This window comes from Lissotriton vulgaris, chromosome 4_1, assembly GCF_964263255.1.
Source record: "Lissotriton vulgaris chromosome 4_1, aLisVul1.2, whole genome shotgun sequence".
NCBI lineage: Eukaryota > Metazoa > Chordata > Amphibia > Caudata > Salamandridae > Lissotriton > Lissotriton vulgaris.
The window spans coordinates 1,702,019,021-1,702,031,721 of NC_141691.1; the positions used below are offsets into that span (position 1 = coordinate 1,702,019,021).

At 42.2% G+C, this 12,701-nt stretch overlaps 1 protein-coding gene across 7 annotated transcripts in view; it reads right to left on the minus strand.

The window, feature by feature from the left end:
- Positions 1 to 12,701, minus strand: part of C4_1H8orf88 (chromosome 4_1 C8orf88 homolog) — a 736,309-nt gene that overhangs the window by 600,189 nt on the left and 123,419 nt on the right. The window lies entirely within an intron of this gene.

Below are 12,701 nucleotides of genomic sequence, written 5' to 3' on the forward strand. Positions count from 1 at the left end.
TCAGAGCCTTTTGGAGCTATGCTTTCCTGGTGCTCCTTTAGGTGGGCAGCCCAATATCCTACACAATTCCTTGAGCTCAGGCAGAGTGTAGCTCTCCAGATTGAGGAGTTTAAATTCCATTCTTGCAGGTGGCTGCAGGCACAGTCGGGGAGAGTAATGTTGAATTTGAAAAGAAAAGGCAAAAAGGCCAATCAAGGAGAATTTCAAACTCAAATTGGTCTCAGGGTATCTATCTACGGTTTTCAGTGTAACACAAAATCATTGTATGGCACTGCGCAAACAAGTCCTGATCCTCACCACTCATCACCAATGTAAGAAATGTGGTTACTGACTGAAGGGGATGAATCCCTACTTGAGCTGCAACCACACTCCTTGTTAGTTAGGGTGAGGTACATGCAAACCCCAAATGAACATCTGCTCAACCCTCTGTTAGCTTGGCACAGAGCAATCAGGCATAACTCAGAGGGAACGCATTACTGTTCGAAGTGCTGCATAAATCCTGTACAAAGTGAACCCAAAACACATGCATAGCTGCCAAGGTTTCAGATTGCTTATGTGTGACATTTTCATAACTTCAGTGTAATTATGAGTGGCATTTCAACGACTATTTGTGACACTTTCTCGCGAGCAAAATCAAGCAATGAAGTCCATGGAAACAGATAAATATCAGAAATGACACCCATATGAGTAACAAGAAACTGTAAGCAGATCTCAAAACTGATGCAAAGCACCTGAAATGGAAGGTCCCTAACCTAGTGCCCTTGTAAGCTTATCGTACAGCAAAATAAATATGTAGCCATGATATTAAATATGACTTTCAGAGTAAGTAATTTTTTGAGTTTTTTTGCACGTATGCAAGCACACATGCAGTTTAAATAAAATACTGCCATGGATTGTCAACTTATTATAAAACAAGAAAAGTAGTATTTATTAAAGTCCATACAAACATACAGTCAAGACTGATTAAAACACTTTCCCTACTGAACCCAGCTATCAATCTCAAACAGCACAGTGGCATACATTACTTATTCATTTTCTCAGGACCAGCAGATTGCACCAGGTGCAACAATCTTTTTGGGCATCCCATGACCATATTCTCCTCACAACCACTGTCCAATAGTGCCTCTCACCTCTCCCTAGTCCCTCTGTCACAGACATTTAATTTGTTTTATAGTGCTTGTCACTAGTACACTGTGTTGGAGCCCTTTGCATCACAGACATAATACACGGGGACAATGAATCATGTGTGTGTAATTCAAGCTAGGAAATTTTACGTAAAACAATGAGGATTACAAGATGTAGGAGTTACATGTTACAGATACTAGTAGGCAGTATATTTTCAAAATTTTGCTCTGGCGAAGCACAGACTCAGGATTTAAGATGTATCACAGAGGTTGGTTTTACTAATACAAATGCATTTGTACCCAAACTTAACTCCTTCTAGCAAAGGGTTATGTGATAATCAAGAACATTAAAACAAAATGTTCTCTTTGACTTACCAAAGGAGGCAGTGTGATCCAGCGATCTAGGACTAAAACATTTCTCCAGACAAGGCCCAATTCCATTACCCACGAAGACCCTTCACACGAGGTTAGTGAATTTCCAAAACTATACCAAACTTACCAATCTCCAATTTGTAACTTTATTCTAGTATATCAAATAAGGTGATGCAATCTTTTTATAGTTGCCATGGTTTGCCAAACTAATACTTGGTTCAGAAATACTCATGAACTAAATAAACACCTCTAATAATAGACAGACTCATTTGTATATTTATAATGTTTATCAAAATAATGTGAAATAATGCCCATCAGTACCAACATACAGCACAAATTATTGATGGTCATAAGACAAACATTAGAAGAGAAAATGTCAAATTCATATCAATGACTATAAATAATGGAGTGGAAAGGCGAAGAGACCATCGTTTCGGAAAGAAAATACATTTGCAAATGATTCTGCAAATTCAGATTTCAGTCTATACTAACCCAAAATAGGAATAAGAAATCTACTCTCTGGCCACGAGAGCAGCAAATCCCCTCAAGAAGAATTTGAAGAGGCAAAGACTAAGTCAGGATCAGCAGAACGGAACAGGACAGCAAACTGACGACAGCGACGATCACCCTAACACTCTGAACACTTCAACAAAAAACAAGCAAAAACCACTCCCACCAGACACCTCAATTATACCCTAAAACCCAGATGTACAACCTACACTTTTATCTAAACGAAGAGTTATTCTACACTTGATTGGTTAAGGAAGGGGGTGTATTGTCCCACCACTCTCGGCATGTCCATCTCACTATATGTCCCATTGTTTTATTTATTCACCACGGCAGCTTCCACCACGGGAAATGCAATTCAAGCCACTATCAAAATGTTCTCTTCCTTCATGCCGGTTATGTAGCAAACTTTGTATAACACTTGTGCTGCTCGTGCCTTTCCACAGGAAGTGTTTCCTCCGCTTGATACATTAAAGTGCTTTTTCATGCAAACTTCTTGGCAGGCACTCAGGATTCTTGAACGATAATCGGTGTTCACCTTCCCCTTCACTTTCAAATTTAATTTTTCAAGCATTTATTCTTTTATTCCATTAACCCCATTACTTCATACAGAGCAGAAAACCATGCTTCAATGGAAAGAAACAAAGGCACTATTATTCAGTTGAAATGTTTTTATCACTACGCACCAAGCCAATGCTGCATCTATCCATCCGCAAACCATGTTAAATATTATTTTCCTAGCAAACGTTAATAACGTGAACAAGAGCAGCATTTATTTTTGTTTTGTCCAAAAGCAGGTGCGGCTTAGTCCAGTGCTTTAGTACGGGCTTGCACAATAGCATTTTCCCTTGCGTTAGTCCCCATTTCAGCATTATTTCTCACCGCACACGGTTTATAAATCTTACTGAGGGTTCAATTTGAGCAGGTTTTATTTCACAAAAACCCTGCTCCATAAATCCCTCCTTTGATGGCGTTTTGAGTAATCACCAAATTACCCAGCAATACAAATTATCACTTTTAAAAAGCAGTTGTTCTCTCTTGTTTTTTCATTATTCCATATAAGTCTTTCATGACTTCATAGTAATTTCCTTTCATATCCTCTAATTGTCTCTCATCTGTCTTTCTTACCCTTCTTTAATTATCAGACGAAGCTCTCTTACATCTACCACACTTCTAGATCAGATAAATCATTAGCATCGCTATAGCCACTGCAATGATAGTGTATTAGGGAAAATACGGACCTATTTCCAAAGGTAGAAAACCAATTACCCACGGAAGAAAACCTCTTACCAAGGTTCTCCCAAGCACCGTCAACCTTCAAATCAGCTAAATCTTGATGAAGATTTGTAATATTCTTCATATACCCCTCAAGACTCTTACTCGTCAAGGATAGAAGTGCAACATTGTTGTATTTTCAACATATTGCAGACTCCACAATCTTTAGCCAATAACACATCAAGGGCAAGTCGGTTTTGTAAAACCATAGATCTAATCGCAACCATCTCAGTATCGATCATTAAAAACCCACCAGCAGTGTCTGTTGATAAACAATTAACCACAATGGACAATTTTCTAATTTCATGTGAATTCAGAATAACTCCAACGGAAGGTATCAATACTTCAAAAATTATCTCCCACTATTTCTGAAAAAAACGCTCCGCTTTTATCACGTATTAATCCATTCTTTATTTCATTGATTCTATAATTCTTATCCAAATGGTAAGCCTTTGGAAAAACTATACCCATATACCAACACCCATACCAACATGCAGGCAACCTATAATAGGCATTCTTTACACACACACAATAGAATTCTGGGAAAACAGGATCTGTCCCTCCTTTAAGCACCCATCATCAAGTAATTAGAAAGGTATGATCACATTCACCAGACCCAATGAAATAACTATTATATTCAGTCTTTTGTCTAAGAAAACAAAGCTTCCCTCTATGGTACCAGTCTAGGGTCATGGCAGCGTAAGTCTCGCCTTTCTTATCATCTTCTTCTCTGAACGCCCATGGAAGTACATGAGACTTTTGCTGGGCAGCTTTTCTCTGGAAATCTTCCCTTATATCTTCTACCATGTTAATGGCTCCATCGGGCATACCTCACACCGATACTACCCGGACACACAATTTAGTAGACCCCGGTGTCAGACGGTGGAAGTGAACTTTAGACACATGTACCGGGACTGCCCCTCCCTGCAACGATACTGGACCAAGAAACACCAAACACTCCTCACACTGGTTAACCTACCACACATTGACAAATGGGAGGTCTGTGCATTGGGAACCTACAAAAGGAAAAAGTCCGAAAAATTGCAATGGCGGTTTGCATTCCTCGCCCTAATCCTTGCGAAGCTAGCAATAGCCATGCACTGGAGAGCCCCCTCAGGTCCCCCGGAGGCAGCATGGATAGGGGCAGTAAGTAAGTGGGGGGCGGCGGAAGAAGATACCCTACGGGAGGAGGAAGTGATGGGCACACGCAAACATCCCATTTCCCTAGAGTGGACACAGGTGCTCATGCAATTCAAGCAGGAGATAGCAACAGATGATACACCGAGGCCAACCCCGCGACCCCCCACAACACCCCCAAACCACGTAGCCCGATGCCGGGAGAATGACACCCCAGTTTGACTGGATGTGTTGTGTCGTGTGCCCAACCCTGGCAGGGACAGCGCTTGCCACCACCAACAGACTGCTCGGTCCCCCCCTCCTGGAGCCCTTGCGACCTTCGCCCCTTGAACCGGAGACCAGTACACCCTCCGCCCACCACATCCATTTGCCCTTCCTCACCCTCAGCGCCCCCCCCTCCCCAGTTCTCGGACAAAGTCCACCCCCACAGTTTTGAGTTTGGTTTCAGTCGGTGAGTTTGGTACGGACATACACCTTGAGCGTTGGACACTGACAGCCAAGTAAGGGGACATATAGACAAACATGGGGGACAGCATGCATATATACCTCCGCCAACACGTAAGCTCATGGGACATGACGGAGGGAGACACACTATTGTACAATTAGTTTACTCACCTGTACATCCACGTGCGAGTGTGTACTATCCCACTGGGCGGAGTGCACCCCATAAGTCACAGTTATGTTACGAAGATGACCTTTATGCAAATTTCTTATGTAGGTAAGGATTGTCATAAGATTGGTAGGATACCCCCACTTGGGACTCTGTAATTACAAAACTCTAATAAAAAGATGTAAACAAAAAATTTCTTCTACCATGTTAATGAATTCTTTTTCTTCAAACCATAAACTAATTGAGATTATGTGCATATACTGTATCTATTGTCTGTGTAGTATGAAAAATTTCTCCTGAATATTCTGCATTTCTAGCACTATATATTCTATTCATATTCTTTCTAATGGGAATTTCTGAAAATACTAAATCCATGTTAGAGTAGAAATATTGCAAACTTCCGTTCTCATAGAAAAGACTGGTTAAGACACTACAAGACACACCATATGTTAAAGGTAGGTGATAATAGGTCACCCCCTTTGAGACAGACAATCGTAATTGCATGCACACTTAATCTCTCGCATCCATTGTATCGACATATTCATACAACAACTTTGTAAAACTATTAACGAAAAGTCATTAATCAATTTATCATGATGATAGATGCGGTCATCTTTCATCTGCTCTATATTACTATGTGCGTCTTCTTTAAGACTTTTCACAACATTAGTATTATTTTTGTGATTAGCTACCATTAAGACAGGCACGACAACAGTTAGTGTTATCGACACCAACATTAAAATAGTAAAATACTAAAAAAGCAAACATGAATACATCTATGCTTAAAACTACAATTTCGATGTCGAGTCTCTGATGTATCTGCCATTTCTAGAGCAAAATTTGTATCATTCTAAAAAAAAGAAAAAAACTACGAAAAAACTAAAAAAATCTATAAGGTCTATCCACAGTAGTGTATCCTCACACTTAACACCTTTCTCCTTTACCCCCTCCTTTTCTTTTTTTTTTATCTTCTTCAGATCTCAGCTCCGATTCTCTGCAATTCTTTCAATTATTTCTCAAATTTCTGCACCTTAATCTACACAGTAAGGAGGTTCAAAATCGTTTCCTTCACTATGTCCGGTACCAGCGTTTTCTTTGATCGGATGTGTGTGTTCAACTTCTTCCAACACCACATATGTCCATTTTGGTGCTATGTATTTCTTGTTTGGAACCCTTACTCTTTTGTTTTACAAAACGGATTCTTCTTCAGACTCACTTTGGTCAGTCTGATCTGGTACTTCAATTATCATGTCTGGTGATTTTTGTTTCAGAGTATATTTCAGTCTTTTCACTCCTTTAGGCTACACAGCACACTTTCTCGCTTTCCTAATTTGCACTGCTTCTTCCACTTCAGTGTCAAGTTTGCACATTTTCTTACTCAGTCCTTTTGTCTGTTGTACTTGCTCTTGCTCTTGGTTTTCACTCAACACTTCTCCATTGTCACCTTCAAAAGCAGTCTTACGAGACCCAGTAGCTGGTGCCCACTTTGACTCTTTCCCTGTTCAACCACGTGTTCAACACCTTCAGAATCTGTAACTTCAGACTCTGTGGCTTCGCGTTCTACAGCTTCTGGCTCTTCTCGTCTCTCCACCAGTTGCTGTTGTTCTGATCTTTCAAGTGAACTTGGAACTCTTGTTGTATGACTTGCGTGTATCTAATTCGGAAAGCCACCACACTTCACTGCTGTTGTCGTCACTAGTATTACCTGGTAAGGGCCATGCCACCTAGGTTCCAGACACAACTTTCTCACATGCTTCCTCACAAGGATCCACTCAACTGGGCTTAAACCATGTGCTTTCACCTGCTGTATCGTGCTTGCACTTTCTCCAACCTGATGAGACACAGGACGCACCACATCAGCCAATCCTTTGCAACAATCAAACACTAGACCATCATTAATATTCATTAGTTGAGGAGGAGCTACGTCAGCAAGCAAGATGGCTGCTTAGGCTCCCGGCTCCGTCGACCCTCATAACCCGCCGCGATATCCTGCATGTTATCCTGACTTAACGCCTCATCTCTGTGTGAATGAACTGTCCCGCACTCGGATGGTGAAATCCGGAAACTTTTATCAGCTTGTTTGACGGAGTTACATCGAGTGTAAGTTTGCTGCCTGCTCCAGCGGTGAAGCCGGGGCCTGGAGTACTTTCACAGCTGGGCTGTAGTGCAACAACATCGGCCAGGAGACTCAGGCTGGGCCCGGTCGACCGGAGTGGAGGCTTTGTTTCAGCCCGGATTTGGTGGCAATAGTCTTCATTGCTCAGTATCGACGGAGAAGTGAGTCTGCGTGCTGCTGGCTGCGGGTGGGGTTTGCTCCGCCGGGGTTCGGTGGTTCGAGGTCTCTGGCCTGCGGCCTTAACTGAGTTGACCGTGGTTGCGAACAAAGACTGGTCACCCTTCGCAATTGCACATTCGAGATCCTGTCTATCCCCCCCGTGGGTGCCGGAATCACACGGGGAGGTGATTGTGATTGATACCGAACACGAGATTATGGATCGAACGGTGCATGAACCATCGCTGCGGTTAATACTGGCAGAACTTTGGGCATTCCGCTCACATGTAGATACTTTGCTGAGCAGGATGGACTCGCGCCTATCTGGAATTCTCCTGGTGGAACCGGGCCCGGCCTTATTGTTGAAACAGGATTCTGCAGCCATTCAAAACGCGGCCATTTTGACTCCGTGCGAGGACACCGTGAAGAAACGAGTAATGGAATCATCGGATGGTGCCCTGGTAGATGGTGTTTCCGAGGATGGCATGGTATTGCTGAACTTTTCACTATTGCCGGCTTTGGAGATATCGTCAGGCGTTCCCCTCCCGTAGACTTTTGTCTGTGGCTTTCCATCTCTTTTGTGGTCATCTTCTCCTTTCCTGGCGACGCTACGACTCCTGTTCGGGACACATTGGGACTGTTCGCCCCTCACGTCCTCTGAGGTCGATGGGCAGGATGCTTTTAGTGGCGCCTCGGATACATAGAGCAAGGATGGGAGGACGTTCCTTTAGACACCATGCCAGCAATGACTGGAATAACCTACCCATCGAATTGAGGATGGAGCTGTCTGAAACCAGGTTCAGACAGAGGCTGAAAACCCACCTTTTCCCCAAGTTAAATTCAGCATAGTAGGCCCGGCTCACCCTCTGTGAACTAAGCTGAAGAGATGTAGGTAGGGCTGTCAGCGCGGGGACGCACTGTTCTCTGTGCAACCAAGCGCTTAATAAATGTCATTAACCTAACCTAACCTTCGTCTCGGAGGGAGAGTTTGTCTGCATCTGCGGTTCTTGAGGACTCGCTGCCTGCTGGTAGCCATGGGCTGATTTTTGCTGACTCTTCTCTTCTCTAGTGCTTCTTTGTGTGCCTCTGGGTATCGCTGGAGGGGGTTCGTGTTTTTGTTCGGAGGGGCCAAGGTTAAGATCGGCTGGATCGGGATGGGTTGGCATGGCTTTTACAAGTGTTGGACCTGCAACTGTTTGCTCTAAGAGGCTGGGCGGTGACTCACGGTACCCTCCGATTTCTCAACATTGCTGTCATAAGGTTATCTTTTATTGATAGGGGTGGCTGTTTCAGGCGTGGGGTCTAAAGGGGCTGGGAGCCCACATGGATAGGCCCTCCTCCGCTCTTCTTTTTCCTACCTTTGGGGTTTTAGTTGTTGGGGGCGACAGGCACGCTGCTAGTGGGGTTAGGCTGTAGCCATTAGCAGGGGTGCAGGGTGGGGGGGCTGAAGGAGGGGGGGTTTATTTTGCCTTTTTTTATTTTCTATGGCCTTCCTTTTTCTCTTTCTTTTTGTAGGGTCAGTATAACTGCGAATCATTCGGATTCTTATCGTATGCTTGTACTTCGTGCTTTCGCTTTCATGATATCTTGCTTTGTGAGCGGGCAGGCCTTGAGTATTGGCGCAACATGGAAATGTATATTGTGTGTTCTTTTGTATCGACCTAGATGCTCTGGCGCCAAATTTCCATTATAGTGGTCATTACATGTATATCCGGTTTTTTACCCTGCCCCCCGCTTCTTCTGTTTGATTGTATGGCACCTGATCCTCTCTTATATAATATAAAATGAAACCTCTGTCCTATCCTGAACTCTGACTATGCATTCCAATACAAGCTTTACTCTGAATCGCTGCCAGACCTTTGGGTTGTCGGCTGATGAGCTGTGTCGTATTGTAATATTAACGAATTTTGATTTGTCTAGCAGCCGGCCCCCGCGGTTGTAGGCCCATGCTTTTATCTCTACTGAATGCTAAAATAAAGGTTTTCAAAAAAAAATATATATATATATATACATATATATTCATTAGTTGATTTGCTGGTACAATCGGCTGTCTCATTAGTAACCCCATTAGGACTTCCTGTGGTGATAATCCAGTTTCTTTATCGGGAATGCTTCTCAGACTCATCAATACCCAGGATAAAGCGTGTGGCCATTTCAGTTTTGTAGTTGCACACACCTTTGACAGTCTGGATTTGATAGTGCCATTAATTTGCTCGAACACAAGTGAGGCTTCTGGTCGATAGGCACAATGAAGCTTTTGTTCAATTTGTAATGCTGCACAAATAATTTTAATTATTTCATTATTAAAATGTGTACCTCTATCTGTTTCTAAAAAGACTTGAAATACCAAATCTACAAATGATCTCTCTCAAAAGCAATTTAGCAACTGTTAGACTAACATTTCCTCTTTTGGATATGCTTCTATCCAACAAGAAAACAGACAAACCACAACCAACACATATTTCAGTCCATTACAAGGAGGGAACTCTATCAAATCTGCTTGTAACCTAGTAAAAAGGTCCTCCTCCTTTTTCAATGCGTCCCCAACTAAGAACAGTCTTTCTACCTGGATTTTGCTGCTGGCACACTACACACCTCTGGCATAGGCTCTCTGCAACAACCCTAAACTTAGGATTGTACCATGACTGTTTGAAGAGTCTAATCATAGCATCTCTTCCTACATGAGTTATTCCATGGTACATCCTTGCCATCTGTGAAAGTTAACAGTCTGGCATCACTGGCCAATCATTCACATACACCCATATTTCATCGTCATGTCTCTTTGTACAACCTGATTTTATCCACAGTAGAGAACATCAAGTGACAGATTGTATTCCTTTTCTCTGTTCCTTTATTAGTTGGAACTGAATTTTGTGCACATAAACGAGCCACTTGGTCTGCATTTCTGTTCCCACTGGTCACATATTCCTTTCCTGATTTATGAGCTGGGCATTTGACCACTGAAATCTCTTTGGACAATTGTAATACATTCAGCAAATCTTTCACATCTTTACTATTTCTAATTAGAGATCCTGAAGAAGTCAGAAATCCATGTTGCATCCACAATTGACCAAAATCATGAACCACCCCAAAACCATATTATTATCCGTAAATATGGTTACTCTCATCATTTTGCCAATTATATAAGCCCTGGTCAAAGTGACCAATTGAGAAATTTGAGCTGAGTTTATTCGTTTTAGACAAGATGATTAAAGAACCATGGCCACTGTGCATACAGCATATGAAGCACGCAAACCACCTCTCATCTCTCAGACAAGAACCATCTACAAAATCATACAATCTGACTCTGACAATGGTGCATCTTTTAGGTCAGGCCTTGGCTTTGTACAAACTCTGTCACATCCAAACAATCATGTTCTGCTTCATCTTTTACTTCTTCACAACTCAAACTCAGAAACAAAGTTGCTGGATTCAGTGTCGTACATCTCGTTAGTGTCACATTTTCAGCACCCAAGATCACTCATATCTAGTCAAACGACTTCTCGTCATGTGCTGAGTTCTAGTTCGTGTCAACAAAATTTCAACAGAATGTGGTACACACTCTCACTGGATGTCCCATCACAATTGATTCACTCTGCTCTAGACTCACACAAGTAGCATCCACTGCTTTCAAACAACCTGGCAACCCTGCAGCTGCTGAGTCCAAAGTAGCAGAAAAATATGCCACTGGACAAAGTGCCATTCCATATGTCTGTGTCAGGACTGAAAGTGCACACCCATCTCTTTCACAACAGAACAATGTAAATTCTTTTCTATAATCTGGCATACCCAATGTAGGTGCTCGAAAAATCTCGCAACTCAACAAAGGCCTTCATGCTTTCTTCATACAATTGAATTGGATCAACTATATCTTTGTGAGTCAATCTCTGTAATGGCTTGGTAATCAGTGAAAAACCAATAATCCACTGTCTGCAGTATCCAACGGTGCCCAGAAACATTCAAATTTCTTTCTGTGTTCTTGGAGGACCCATTTAGAAGATCACAGTAATTTGATCTTGTGATACTTTCCAGATTCCTTTTTCATTTTTGTGTCCCAAATATTGAACTTCTTTTTGACAAAACTGCAATTTTGCTGGTGACACTTTATGCCCACCTACTGCTAAATGATTCAGTAGAGCAATTCTATCAGTCACACTTGCTGCTCTTGTCTTTGATGCCACCAATAAGTCACCGATGTATTGCACCTATATGGAGTCTTCTGGCATGACCAATGACTCCAGACACTTTTTCAGAATCTGATTGAAAATCGAAAGGACTCTCTGTATACCCTTGAGGAACTCGGCACAACGCCAAAACACGTTCTCCAAAACGGAAAGCAAAGAGATATTAGCTACCTGGATGCAGAGGTCTCGTGAGAAATGCGTGGCACACATCAATCACTGGGAACCATTCTGCTTCACAGGGAATTTGGTAAAGAATTACTGCTGAATTTTGCACTATCGGACAACAAGGTTCTACAATCTTATTAATCTTCCTCAAATCTTGCACAATCCTATAGTTACCACTCGGTTTCTTAATTCCCATAATAATTTCTCTCACAATACCCTACTCAATCATTTGCTTAATTACAGGAGTAACTCCCTCAATAGTCTCAGGACTCATTTTATGCTGTGATGTTTTCAGAAATTCTGCACCCTGTTTGAGCAATATTTGGATAGGATCAACAACCTTCATCTATCTGATGTCTTTCCCTGATAAATACCACACATCAGCTGTCACTGACTCTCAATTCAACAGGCAAATCATTCGCTGTAAATAAATGTTATAAAGCATTCACTTCTGTCCCTTGCTTTGCTAACCTCACCTTGAAAGCAACATCCTCTTCTGGCGTTTGAAAAGCAATACCATCCGGTGTACAATAGATGGTTCAATTCATTTTACACAGTAAATCCCTACCTAAAAGGTTCACCGGACTTGTGTCACACAGCACAAATGATGCAAATTTCTGAACTTTTCAATATGAACCTCCATTGGGTTGGTCACTGGAGTCTTAATATGCCTATTTGAGACTCCTACGACTTGGATAGTTTCTCCCGAGGGGGGTAGGTTCGAAATTTCTGCTGCTCTTACAGTAGAATGGGTAGCACCAGTGTCCACAAGGAATGTAATAATATCATTTCCTTCCACTTTCCCCATCCATGAAAAGACCTGACTGATCTACCACTACAGATGCGCCAAGCAAGCACTCTTCTTCCTCCCTTGCGCACCGAGATTGAGATGAATCTGAATCACTCTCAGGACACTGCAACCAATATTGTGAAACCATTTGCACATTTTGATTCTTACCAACTTGTTCACCTATGTGGAAACCAGCATCCGCACTGTATCTCTGTATACCTGAGCATTCACATTATTTGGCATAGGAGCTTGAGGCACTTGTACC